At 38.9% G+C, this 14413-nt stretch overlaps 1 long non-coding RNA gene across 1 annotated transcript in view; it reads right to left on the bottom strand.

Moving 5' to 3' along the window:
* LOC125615808 overlaps positions 1–13419 on the bottom strand; it is a 52269-nt gene extending 38850 nt beyond the window's left edge. Inside the window, exons 1-2 of the long non-coding RNA XR_007346398.1 lie at positions 13380–13419; positions 2896–2985 (exon numbers count right to left, since the gene is read on the bottom strand). This is a non-coding gene — a long non-coding RNA (uncharacterized LOC125615808). The remainder of the gene's footprint in view (positions 1–2895; positions 2986–13379) is intronic.
* Positions 13420–14413: the final 994 nt, after the last annotated feature.

Below are 14413 nucleotides of genomic sequence, written 5' to 3' on the forward strand. Positions count from 1 at the left end.
CCCCGTCTGGAACCCAGAATTCAGCCCTGAGTACGGTGCTTGCGCGGCTGGCAGAAACTGCAGCGCTGTAACCCTGCGTCTCTATCCCAGCGCACACTGCAGACTTTCGCCGCGGGGCGATTTGCTGAATAAGCAGTTACCCTCCGTGCGACAAACCTCTCGCGTTTGAGTCCCCGTAGCCGATCCTCGTGCGATGGAAATCCTTCCTCCAGGTTCCGGAGCACCCCACTATTGCTGGAAATTCCTAACAAGATATCCTTTAGCCGTCCTGACTTGTCATACTCCCACACAGTGAAGCAGCACACGGGGGTAATGCACTCCCCTCGCCGCCATCTTCCCCCAGCTCCCGTAATTAGTTTTTAAAGACTGCAAAAATGCCTTTTAAAAGGTACTCTCGTATAAAAAGTATCACCAGGGAAAATGGAAATCATGAGGTGGTTTGGGGAAAATAAGGTAACTAACCACATCTTGCCTAGGAACTATGGGGCATTGTCCAGCAGGGGACGACACGTGAGATGGAACTCCAGCTCTGTGTGGAGCGGGGAGGCAATCTCAGCTTCCACCCTCAGAAGGAGGTTGTGTTTAGAAAGCCTGTGTCTTCCTGCCACAGGTAGATTCATGTTTGAGTAACCACAGATGAGGAAGAGGGAGAGCAGGAATGCCCATGTGGAGACACTTAGGATGGAAAGCCTCTCCCATCAGCTTTCACTGTACCAGTGGTAGGAGAGCTACTACTGGAAGGGATGGCATCTCTCGATGCTACTGCGCTCTCCAGATCTGCCCAGTGTTGTTGTTCCAATGTTCATGGGACATAGATATTAGTGATCATGCTTCTCAGTAGCTGCAACTTCTGCTTCTTCCTTCCTACCACATCCATGAAGCCCCCCACTGCTCCTGATAGCCATATGGGTGATTTGGGCAGTGCCTGGTCATGGATCTAGCCCTGGGTCCTCAGCTTTCACAGTCTGAAACTTGCATTCTGGAAGACAGACCCTTGCTTGTCTGTCTTACTTACTTACTTTCTTGGAAGTAAGTTTTCTTCCTCTCAGAGAAAATTTATAGAAATTTTTTTACTTAATAGAAGTTCAAATTCAATTTTAAAAGAGAATTTCAGTCAGGAATATTATCTGATCTCCGACCATAGATGATTGATTGGATGTGTATTTACAGAATTATTGCTATTGAGCCAAATGTTAGAATCTCAACAGGAAGAATTGGGGGAGAAATCTTGAGTCCCTTAGCTTCAGAAAATTCTGGTCATCTTTGAACTCTTGGGGCATCTAAATAATGTTTGTACTGTACAATATATGTGTATAGTACAAACATTATTTTTTGTACTATACATATATATTGTATATGTCCTAACTGACAATTGTATGGAAGTATACTCTTCAGTTTAGGAGTCACCATACAAAGATGAAGTTTTTGTTCTTAGAAAACATCAATCTAGACAGGAGAGAAAAATTAATTCATGGGAAATAAGAGAACCCCCACACAGAAGGTACCAGGATGAAGCTCCATCATACAGGTGAGTTCAGACAGGAGGAGAACTCAGGCTCTTCTTTTCAGGGACTGAGAAAGGAAGGGAATAAAATGAACCGGGAGAAGCATGATCTTTACAAAGTTACTTTCTCTTTTAAATTTGTCATTCTGATTTTCTGTTTAAGAAATAAATGTTTTCACTTCTAACATATTTTTCAAAATGATTCCCAGTGAGTTTGCAGTTCTTTTTATCCTATGATGAACTGAGGTCAGTTCAATGTAAACTATGTCAAGTAGAATTACATTTTCAATTCTATAAGTAAAAAAATGCAATTTGCCATAAAATGTTTTGAATAGAGGGTTTCAATCTTCAGTGTGAGATATTCAAAATTTAAAAGTACATCATGTCTTTTGAACAATGACTAACATTTATGGAAAGTTTACTCTGTGCCAGGCAATCTAACAACATCTCTTTTGATCTTCTCAAGACTCCATTAGTTAGGTACTATTATTAGCCCCCAACACACACACACACACACACACACACACACGCACACCCTTCATAGGTGAGAAAACAGTCACAGAGAGGTTGAGAAATCTACCACAGTCAGAACCAGGCTTATACCAAAATCCATTTGATCCCAAAAGTGATCAGGTTAATTCTTATGCCAGGGGTAGGTATGGAGACGAACCTGGGTGGTTCATCTCCATACCTATCAGCAGGGAGAGTATTGCCCAGTAAGAAGAGTGGAACCCAGCCTCCAGCTCTCAGCAACCCCAGGGACAAACTCAGTGGCACTGAGCTGCCTTGCCTGGGATTACACCCTTCTTGCTGATGTACAAATGACAGCCATCTTCACTCAGTGTTGGACAACTCTGATAGACACAGCCTATCGAGACTGACAAAATTGTGTCAGGCCTGAATCATAGAATACCATTTCCCTCTTGTCATTCTTGCTTCCTCCCCTTTCTTTCACAGGTGTTGATCTCAAATGAACATCTCACAAACACCATCTTGGTGTCTGCCCCATGAGAGCCCAACCTGTGGCCATACCATGCTCCTCCCTAAGACTTTATATGTACACATAGATACGTACTCAAAAGTCTACACACACATACCTGATGTCTGGTTTCTCAAGTCATAACTTCTGAACATAATCTCAGAACAAGCTTTTGGATTAATTTTGCTGGCTGCTTAGCAAGGCAGTAGAGCTTAAAGGTCAAGAGCATTAATTTGGGTTCAAACTTGCTTGAAATCATTTCCTAGTCCTCTATTGTGAGGATCAAATTGAAGAATTTGAATTAAAAAAAAAAAAACTTCAGCAGTGCCTGATTCATAATAAGCCTTCAATAATTGCAGCTACTGGTATTGCCTTCCAAAGTTTCCAAGATTTGAGTACCGGCCAGACTCACATGAGGGAACAATTCTTCTCTTCACAGTGGGCAATCTCTACCCCTAGTTGCTTTTCTCTACTCGTTGCTGATTTATAAGATGTATTCAGTCTAAATAGAGAGACAAACAAATAAGGCTACAGCTACAATAGGACTGTACACAGGGATATAGAGCACCAATAAAGGATGTCCAAGCTAGATTAAGGATTTAGGGAAGGCTTTCTGTAAAGGTGCTGCTTGAGTTCAGCCTCCCTTATTTCAGGTCCTTCCTAGCCTCGTCTATAGAGTTAGTCACTCTTCTCATTACAAAACTTGTCACTTTCTGTGTGATCTTATTGTCTCTTCTTCTCTAATGGTACTATAATTTAATTACCTATTTGCCTAATAGAATGAACACTTCAATATAATAACATTGTCTTATTCATCTCATTATTTTCAGATATTCTTAGAGTATATAATACACAGTAGATAATTAAAGAGTGATGAATCGGTGAATGGATGAAGATGGATGCTCAATGAATATTTTCCATATTTTTATTATCTGAGCATAATTGAAATTTGGAAAAGGACCCTTTAAGAAAAATCAACTTGAACTTTATGTTACAAATGAAACTAAGATTATTCAGTAAGTCCTTTTGTTTTAAAATAAATCTTTCGATTATATGTATATATTTTTAGAAATTTATATATATATATATATATTTAGAAATAATAAAATTATATATATATATATATTTAGAAATAATATTTGGAGTAAAAAAATTTCCAAAATATAGCATCCATGAGGACATTGTAATTTCAGGTGGACTATTGTACTTACTATGCTTTGAATGTATTCCCTAAAAAACATCTATTGGAAATTTAATACCTAATGCAACTTTATTGAAAGGTAGGTCCTACTAGAAGATGTTTGGGTCAGGAGGGCTCCACACTCATGGATAGATTAGTGTTGATTATAAAAAGGCTTGAGGCTTCAATCTCCACCTCTTGCCCTCTCTCTACCTTGACACAGCAAGAAAGCCCTCAGCAGATGCCAGTCCTCAGCCATAGACTTCCCAGGCTCCGGAAACATGAGACAATAAATATATTTTCATAATAAACTACCCACTTTGTGATATTCAGTTACAGCTGCACAAAACAGACTTAAACAGTGAATTGTTTGGGGAAAAATTCAAGATTTTATCATTTCTCAACAAGACTACTGTTGGATATTTACATATCAAAATTTTCTTTTGATATGAAACTCATTGCATTTAAGTATGCATTTGATTCATTTCCCTTCTTTAGTTGATAACGGATCAAACACTCTCATGTCTTTGAAAGTGGCTATGGGTTTGAATAGTAGCTGATACCATTTTCATTTGTGTCAAAAATATTGCATCTGGTGCTGGGATTGAGGCTCAGTCGTAGAGCATTTGCCTAGCATGTGTGAGGTCCTGGGTTCGATCCCCAGCACCACATAAATAAATCAGTAAAGGTATTGTGCTCATCTACAACTGAAAAAATATATTTAAAAAAATCTTGCATCTCTCATGAGTCACAGACAATATTGAGTTGTTCATTTTCTAGATTTCTGTTTGGTTCTGTTTCTCTTTGGGAAATTTTTCATTCACATGATTTGTTTTCCGAATTTTATTCAACAGTCCATCTGTATTCTCTTGATTCTGATTGAGTTTCCCTATGATCATTCTTTTAAATTCTTAATCAGGCCTCTTGTTGATATTGTTTTCTTGGGATCTATTGCTAAAGATATATTGTGTTCCTTTGAAAGTGTTGTGTTACCTTGTTTTTCTTTTGATAAACATATTTTTCGTATTTTTACATTAAGATTTGCACATCTGGTGAATCATTTGTCTCTATCACTTTTGTAGGGTGACTTTCATAATATTCAGCTTTTTCCTGAAGATGTGTTTTTGGGTGTCCATTGGTATGTGGTGCTGGTTTTGGTTATATCTGGGTGCATTAGCGGGGTCTTCCTATTGCTTCTCTGGCTGAAATCAATGGCTGTGGGAACAGTGTGTGAAATAGCAAGGCCGGAGAGGCCCATTGTCTCCAGGGGTCATGTAAGAGTGGAGATACTCTTGCAGCCCAGGTAGGTATGATGCACACAGCAGTGGGGATGGGGTGTCCACTTTGCAATCATTTCAACAACAGAAGTGGTAGCTCTGAGAGTTCAGTAGGCATTTTATTTATTTATTTATTTTTCAGGCTTTAATGGGATGGTTTCTGTGGCTGGCAAGAAAGGGCCTCTAGCACTCACAACTCTAGCAATGGTGGGAGACCTGCAGCACCTGCCCTCAGTCTTGGTGATTGTGTAGGCCCACCAACAGCTGTCCACACCAGACCCTAGGTCCCTGAGTTGTTGAAAAGCACCTTGATCTCTCAGGCCTTGAGAGTGGTACCCTCCTCCACCTCTGCAGAACCACCTGTCTGTCCCCTGTAGGGCATGGCATGAGACAGGATTGGATGCTGGGGTCACAGCTGCTCTGATGGGTCAAGACAGGTTTGTAAGTTTGCAGTCCCCTGTGCTAATGTGGTGGAATGCTGGTGGGGTTCCAAGGATGGAAACATGTAGATGTTTCTGATCCCTAGGGCAATACGACTTGGGGAATACTGTTCTTCTCTCAAGATGGCACTGAACTACAACAGCTTGGATGTTGGAGGTTGAGAAAAGGGATAATGTGAGTTCCTTTGATGAAGCAGAGCTGCTGTGCAGACTCCAGGTAGCTCCCCAAAATTAATCTCCAAGCTTTCTATACCTGTGAAACTTTTCAGTAGCTAGCATTGCCAGTGTCCACCCTAATAGGATTTGCTGGCATTCTCCAGCTCACTTTTTCCCCTTTAAAGGGGTGTCCCCAACAGTTGAGGAGCCAGAGTTGTAGATGCCAGTGAGTTTTGTTCATCTTTCAGGGCACCATACCAGTCTCCAAGTCTTACTTGGTTCCAGTCTTTCCCTGCTGAGTTCTAGCATTCTCCCTCTATCACTCACCTCAAAATGCGGCCACTGCCTATTGCTTTGGTTCTTCTTTGTGGAGAAGGAGCCAAACATGGGGCATCTCTATTTTTTAAATATTTTTAGTTGTACATGGACAGAATACCTTTATTATATTTATTTATTTATGTAAAGGCATTTTATTTTTGTATTTGTAGTTGTTAATGGACCTTTATTTTTTATTCATATGCGATGCTGAGAATCAAACCCAGTGCCTCACACATGCTAGGCAAGCACTCTACCACTGAGCCACAACCCCAGCCCCAATTATTATACTTATTTTTATGTGGTGCTGAGGATCGAACCCAGTGCCTCATGCATGCTAGGCAAGCACTCTACCACTGAGCTACAACCCCATTCAGCCCTGGGGCATCTCTATTCAACTATAATTTCCAATTTCTGGGGTGTCCCAGTGTCCTCCTTAAAGGTCCCCAGCACCTTCAGGTCATAGTCAACAGAAGCAGTGGCAGAGTAGATCCTGAGGATGAAACCTAAGCTGTGATACATAAAGTCCCATGATATTTATTGGCTTGTGAAAGATTCAGTTTCACTCTGCCTTTTGTTTCTGCTGAATTTTTATTTTCTCTTAGGTGTTTTTAGCAATAGGCCATAAGTGGTCTAGTAATGATATTGAACCAATGGGCATGAGTAGATCCAGACATTTGTCGGTAAATATTTATTTTAAAAGATATTTCATAACATCTTATAATAAATACTTAATATGAAAACCCAAAAGTTCTGATTTATAGTGTCTGCAATTATCATAATTCAAATATTCCACTGTGGCCACTTCCAAGCTAGCAATGTGATGTCATTTAATGAGGAGTCAGAAAAAAATGTGTACATTGACTCTGAGGCCCAGCTCCAGCACACCACATATTATGGTTTGGATAGGAAATATCTTCCAGAACACTTCTGCTGGGCAATGCAGGGGTTTTCAGAGGTAAAATGAGTCTTGGACTAATGAAATTAGTCCATTCAATGAATTAATAATTCAAATGGACTTCCTGGGAGGTAACCGTAAGCAGGCAGGGCATGGCTAGGGGAAGTGCGTCATTGGGGGTGTGCCTCTGGGGACTATATTTTGTCCCTGGCTTCTCTCTTTCCCTCTCTCTCTTTCCTGCTTCCATAAGCTGAGCAGTTTTCCTCCACCATAACCTTCTGCTATGATCTGCCTCCCTCTGGGCCCCGAGGAATGGAAACAACTGACCAGGACTGAAACCTTGAATCCAAGAGCCCAAAATGAACTTTTCTTTCTCTAAGTTGCTCTTGTCAGGTATTTTGGTCACAGCTACATAAAGCTAGCTAACACACAACCGGATAGACAACTAGTGTTAGGCAGGAGGTGACGTTTGAGTGACTACTAAATTTTTAAACTGGTTAATCTGTTGTTGGATATGTACCTACTGTCCGTGACTTTTGCTGTCCTAGTAAACCTTGGAGTCAACAGGGACTCAAAACTTAGGAAACCCATGCACATCATTTAAAGCTTCTTAGAGTTACCTTTTAAATGGTAGACAAAATCTTGCTAACATTCCGTACTCTCTACAGAGGGGAGCCTGGATGCATAGACCTTTCCCATGCCTTGGTGAGTTCTATTTTCCTAAAAATAATCATACTTCCTGGCCCACCACCATTTCTAGATTCAGGAATTGAAACAAGATTCTCACACCTTGTTAGTAATAATCTGAAAACATCAGCAGATCCGGAACTAAGCTTCCTTCCTCAAAAGCATAGGAACCCCCCTTGAACATTGCTATGAACTGAATTATACCTTCCAAATTCATGTTAAAACTCAAATCTCCAATGTGACTCTATGCTGTAAAGAGGTAATTGAGGTTAGATGAGCTCATATGGAACTCAGGACGGGGGTCCTCATAAAAAGAGAAAGAGGCATGATGGAAGGGCACACACAGCAAGAAGGCCATGTGGGGACACAAGAAGAAGGCTGCCATCTGCAATCCAGGAGAGAGCCTCTGGAGAAACCAGCCCTCCTGGCACCTTGATGCTGCACTTCTAGACTTCAGAACTATTAAAAATAAATTTCTGTTGTTTAAGCCACCCAGTCATGGTACTTTTTAATGGCATCCTGAAGAGAAAAATATACAAATGAATTGCTAGAATTGCCTTGAACACCTCCTAGTTCTTCATGGTAAATGCACAAACTAATAACAGCCCTGGGATATGTGTGAAAATGTTTGCATGAATGTATTTATATATCACTCTGACCTTATATTTTGCTTACTAAAGGTTGTTGAGAAAGTTGATGTTGGACAATCTGCAGATTTTTATAACTTGTTAAAAATATAACTGCCAGATAAAATATAACTGTCAGTTTCACTTAAAAATATTTATTCATTCTGGGAAATTACCATCATTATAAAACATTCTTATATGTACTGTATTAGATTCAGTATAAATCAAAGACATGTAGTCTATTAGAAACAACTTTTCCAAGTTTTTGAAGTAAACCGGGAGTTTTGGATAACCTTTTCTCTACTTAAATTTAATCTGCCTACTTCTCAACGGGGATGAAGGTGGAAACCCAACTAAATTGTAAGTTTTTCCCTCCAAAGAAATGATCCAAAGAATGAATAGGACTTTATTTTAAATAGGGAGTATTATTTGGCCAAAGCAGACATTATAGACCAGGGTCTGACTAATCTCAATCTGACCAACACACTTCTATTTGCCAAAAGCCCCTAGCCAATAAATCCAGACCACTGCTACCACCTGCAAACACACACAGGCAGCTCAGTGTTGGAAGGAACTGTGAACAGAATTTGGTTGGGGGGGGCTTAATCATACCCTTCTTTACTGCTAACAAAGAGCTAGTTAGTTTGTGTTCTGAGTAAGGTAATAGGCCTTTGTTGGCTTTCAGGGCACCTTGGCTCAGCTTCTACATCCCATTCCACATGTCCTCATGTTCCACAACCTCCTAGCACACAGAGCAGCTTCTGGAACAGGAATCTGAAGTTATTGACTAGCTTCTCTGCCCGTGGTGCTGACTCAGATTCTGTAAGTGTTCCCTGAAACTAATACAAATATGGAAGACTGTGAACAGTTAAGACCACCAAAGAGGACATACAGTGATTGATACAAAGATGAAAGTGTACTACCTTTCATTGGTGATTCAAAAGAATGGCATATTAAAATTAAATAGTATTTGCCATTTATCAAATTGATATATTTTAAATAAAATGATGGCCACTGAAGAAAAATGCCCTTGGATTGTTATTTTATTATCTGATTTTAATGGAGAAGAATTCAGCAATATGTATCAAATAACTTCAAATTTTATTATTCACTTGCTTCTTGCTTCTGACCAAGATAGAGTAAAAGGTACTGTAAAAGGTACTCCTGCCTGAAAAATTACAAAAAATAAAAAGATAAAATATATTAAGTGATGATTTTTAAGACCCTAGAACTCAGGTAACAAAAATCACAATTACCTCTAAAAGACAGGAAACAAATGAAATAAGCCTTATAATTGCTTAGTGTTATGGTTTGGATATGAGGTGTCCCCCAAAAGTTCACATGTGAGACAATGCAAGAAGGCTCAGAGGAGAAATGATCAGGTAGAAGTGAATTAATCCCCTGAGAGGGATTAACTGAGTGGTAACTGAAGTGGTCGAGCGTGGCTGAAGGAGGTAGGAACTGGGCCCAGATTTGGGGTACATATTTGTATCTGGCAAGTAGAGACCTCTGCTTCCTGATCACATGTGAGGGGCTTCCCTCTGCCACACTTTTCTGCCATGATGTTCTGCCTCACCTCGGCCCCTTAGGAGTGGAGCCAGCCTTCTATGGATGGAGTCTTCTGAAATTGTGAGCCCTTAAATAAACTTTTCCTCTTCTACAATAGTTCTGGTCAAATCTTTTAGTCACAGCAACAACAAAAAAAGTTGACTAGAACACTTAGTTTAGTGCCTTGAGAATTTCCAGTCCATTTGGAGGAGGGACCCAGGTAGAACCTGGAGACTTTCTAGAGTTGAGGAGAGGGAGCTGAGGGTGTGGGGACACCAAAGCTGAGAGAGTTCTCAGAACAGAGTCCTGGATAGGGAAGAGTTTGCTGATTTGAGAGGGCCTTTGTTCAATGTTCAGCTGAGTAGTGTTTGCAAATGCATGTGAGGAAGCTTCCAAAGGCTGGGGAAAGAACCACTTAATAGGATTGGATTGGATTGGAGGTCAAAATACTGGCACTCACACAAGGCTGGATATAGGGCATATTCCCACAAGACAGAAGGAAAACTTGGTAATTTATTAGGCAGACACACAGAAGGATTATGCCTCAATAGGAGAAAATAAGACCTAGACTGAGCAGCACTCCACTCTTTCCTAACAAATGTTAAAAGCAAGACTAGAAGGATCAGATTGTTTCTAACTTAACTGCAAAGGACAAAGTTCATGAATATTGATAGGAATATAAAATCATCCACTACCCCAAAAGGTAAAATCTGCAATGTCTGGAACATAATAAAAACCAATGGCTAAATAAAGAAGTCAGGAAATATAATCCATAAAGAGGATAATGAATCAATCGAAACTGATACAGATGTTAGAATTATCAGTTAAGAATGTGAAACCTCATTCTGTATGTTCAAAAGTTGAGACATTTTTTAAAGATCTAAATCATACTACTAAAAATAAAATCTACAATATCTGAAATGAAAAATGCACTGGGTGGTACTAATGACAGATCTGCTATTGCAGAGCAATCACACACAAACACACACAAAAAAAATTAGCTAATTTAAAGATACAGCAAGATAAACTATTGAGAGATAATAACTTTTCAAAAAATGAACAAGCCATAAACAAACCATCAGTGAGATGTGTGACAACTTCATAACTTAGTACATGTATAATCAGACTTCCCAAAAGAGCAGGGAACAAAAAAAATCAGTTGGAGAAGTAATGGCCCCATATTTGCCAAATTGAATGAGTGTTACAAACTACAAACTACAACAAACCCCAAGCACAAGAATCAAATGAGCACAAATAATCAAAACCAATGATAAAAATATTCAATCAGAAAAAGAAAAAACAGATACAGAACAACAAAAATAAGTATGATATTAAATTTCTTGCAGGAAAGCAGAACAGTGGAACATCATTTTTTAAGTGCTGAAAGACAAAAAAAAAAAAAAAACTATCAACCTATAATTCTATATCCTGGAAAAATACTTTTGAAAACCAAGTCAACATAGATTCTTTTCTAAACATACAAAAACCAAAATAAAAATCATCCTTAAAACCTCAACTAAAAGAAACATTAAAGAATGTCAGTTAGATAGAAGGAAATGATATCAGAAATGGATATCCATAAATATGGATCTCCACAAATAAAAATAGGAGGCCAGAAATGATAACTAATGTGGGTAAATATGTAAGATTTTTTTATTATTAATGTTGTTAGCTTTCTGCCACTGTGACAAAATATCTGAGACTAACAATGTAAAACCATGTTTTCTCAGGGTTTCAGAGTTTTCACTACATGTTTGCTTGATTCTGTTGTTTGGGCCTATGGTGGCACAATGTATCATGGTAGAATATGTGGCAGAGAAACTCTATTCACTTCATGGCAGTTAGGAAGCAGAGAGAGAGGAAGGAGTTGGTGTCCCAATATCCCCTCAAGGGCACACCCCAATGACTTAACTTCCTTTCAGTAGGTTCCACCACCTTCCAACAGCAGCACAAGTTGGTGACCCTCAGCATATGTGCCCTTGGGGGACATTTAAGATCTAAACCTTTCAGTGACCCCCACCCCATCAAGCCAGGCCCCACCTGCCTACAGTTACCACCCAGTTAGTCCATTTAAACTAGGATGGACTGATACCATTACAGCTCTCATAAGCTAATTATTTCACCTCTGAACACTGCCGAATTGACACCAGAGTTTGGGGGAATACCTCATATCCAAACCATAACAGATTCAATAAATTTTAAAATGTTTTCAATATAAGATTTACTCTCATAAAATTTTCAAAGGTTACGTATGAATAACTGTGATACACTTACATTTAAGCTTAAAAATAAAAATAACCAATAGGTTTTTAATTTCTCCAAAAACTTTACCCTTCCTCAGATTGTCTGCTGAGCTGGGCATTGTGGCCTAGATTTTCTCCTCTGAAACAAGTCCCTGATTGGTTCAGACAAGATTAATACTGAAGTTCAAGATTGCTAGGCCTTCATGTTTATTTATAAGCTCCCTATTGAAGCACATAATTCGTACTTGCTCAAAAATTGATGGAGCCTTTCCGTGCCATGCTGCCCATAAATTATCCAAATACCAACTTTCCAGATTGATTTTTTTCCCTTCCTTCCCCCATTAAATCATCATATTAATCACTCCAACATTTTCCTTCATTGAGGATGTTGATGAATGGGAAGTAAATTATCTGTCAATTGCATATTCACTAAAGTATGTAAGATTATTCCAGACTTCTTAAAAGGTAGCTCTCCAAAAACTGGCCACTAGAAATACCAGGAGTCTGATTTCTTTTGAGTTACAGCAGCAGATGTGCTGGACTCTCCCTGGAAAGGCTAACGCTCAAGTAATCACAGTGGTGCACATGTATTTGATTTTATTAGTTGCCATTATTATTTATGGTTTGCTGAGCAGCAGTGATGCATAGCTCTTTGTGGGTTCATGTTTTAGCTCACTTACCATGGCAATGTTGGGCCCAGGATATATTTTTCCTCTGCAAATATCTATCCCTTAAAGGCACTGGTTCACAAGCTCAAAAGTGAAATGCAAGTTTGGAAGCACCATAGGGTAAGAGGTGATGTCTCCCTATTCCTTTTACAGCTAATGACCTCCTTTTGGGAGGATACATTTTTATTACCTGTCCAACACAGGTACCCTAGAAGCTATTGGGAGGTATCACACATTAATATGGGAGCCATTATAGCCTCGTGGTTACAAATCTGAGCTTTATAGTCTCATAGATCTGGATTAAATTGTAGCTCTGCCACTTCTCTGCTACCATCTTCAGAAAGTTCTTTAACCTCCCGGGGCTTCTCTTTGCTCCACTATAAAATGGAAATAAAAATAATATCTACCCCTTGGGTTATTAATCAGAATTTGAAAGGAGAAAATATTGTAGACCCCTTAGAAGGGTGCCTAGAGCACAGATAATATCTAATTAATTTTAGCAAGTAAGATTTAAAAGATAAGGACTGCTGCTACAGAGCTTCTCAGTAAATTGCAATTTTCTTTTAACTGTTCCAGAGAGGTCATCCGACTGCAGCTATATCAGTATTTTGTGTCCACTGTTACTTTGGCCCCAGAAGGTCATTTTCATCACTGTGTTTTCTGCTATAGATTGAACAAAGATCTCCTAGGCATTTCCCTGTATTGACAAGCCCTGCTGAGCTAAAGACTGAATGATCTAGGGTAACACAAGAAGCTCTAAAAGCAATTTTGTCACTTCCAAACATTGTAAAGCCTATTTTTCAAAAAAAAAAAAAGGACAGTAAAATTATATATATATATTTAAAAAGACTATTTTACCTGTGTTAGTGGAGGGGGGAAAAATCTGTGTATCTTCATGGCTAAAAAGAAAAAGCATAATAATGACATTCCTTGTATTTTCCTTTCTTTCACTTTTAAAAATTATAACATTTATTTTTATAGAAAACTAAGGAGAGGGGCAGAGTTACAAATATTTTAAAATAATTTTATCAGCTAGGAGGTTAAGGCAAAAAGAAAGTTACGCAACCTATTTTCTGTTGCAGATGGTCAGCTTTTCAGAAACCAATAGTTCAAGGTACCATGAATCACCTTCTCATGGAATATCCTTCACTTCAAGGTAACCAGAGGCTTCCATTTGTAGTCTGCTGGAGCCACTGTGGTATTGATCATCATCATCATCATCATCGTCACTAACATACTTCTTTATCGTACTCTAGATATTGTTCCTTTTCACAGGTATTAACTTTCTTTTTTTTTTAAATTTTTTATTGTTGGTTGTTCAAAACATTACAAATTTCTTGACATATCATATTCCACACTTTGATTCAAGTGGGTTATGAACTCCCCCCTTCACCCCATACACAGATTGCAGAATCACATCAGTTACACAACAACCCTTTAAGATAGGTACAATAATTACTACCAGTACTAATGATGAAAAAAGAATGGGATAGCCATCCCCACACCAGGGGAATTGGTTCAAGGACCTCTGTGGACACTAAAATCCACAGACACCCAAGTCCCTTATATAAAATGGTGCACACATTCTCCTGTATACTTTAAATTATCTCTAGTTTACTTATATAATATAATGTAAATGCTATATAAATAGTTGTTTTACTGAATTGTTTATAAAAAATGAGAAGGAAAAAAAATCTCAGTACCAGTGTACTACAGATGATTTCTTTTCTATATACTTCCAACCCATGGCTGGTTGAATCTGTGAATGTAGAACCCATAGATACAGAGGGCTGACTCGTCAGGGACACACAACTGTGATATAGCATAGCATTCTGGTCTAGAGCATGGGATTGGCAAAGATTACTCCAATGATCAGTTCCCTGGATCTTTGC

Source organism: Marmota marmota, unplaced genomic scaffold (assembly GCF_001458135.2).
Source record: "Marmota marmota marmota unplaced genomic scaffold, marMar, whole genome shotgun sequence".
Classification (NCBI taxonomy): Eukaryota; Metazoa; Chordata; class Mammalia; order Rodentia; family Sciuridae; genus Marmota; species Marmota marmota.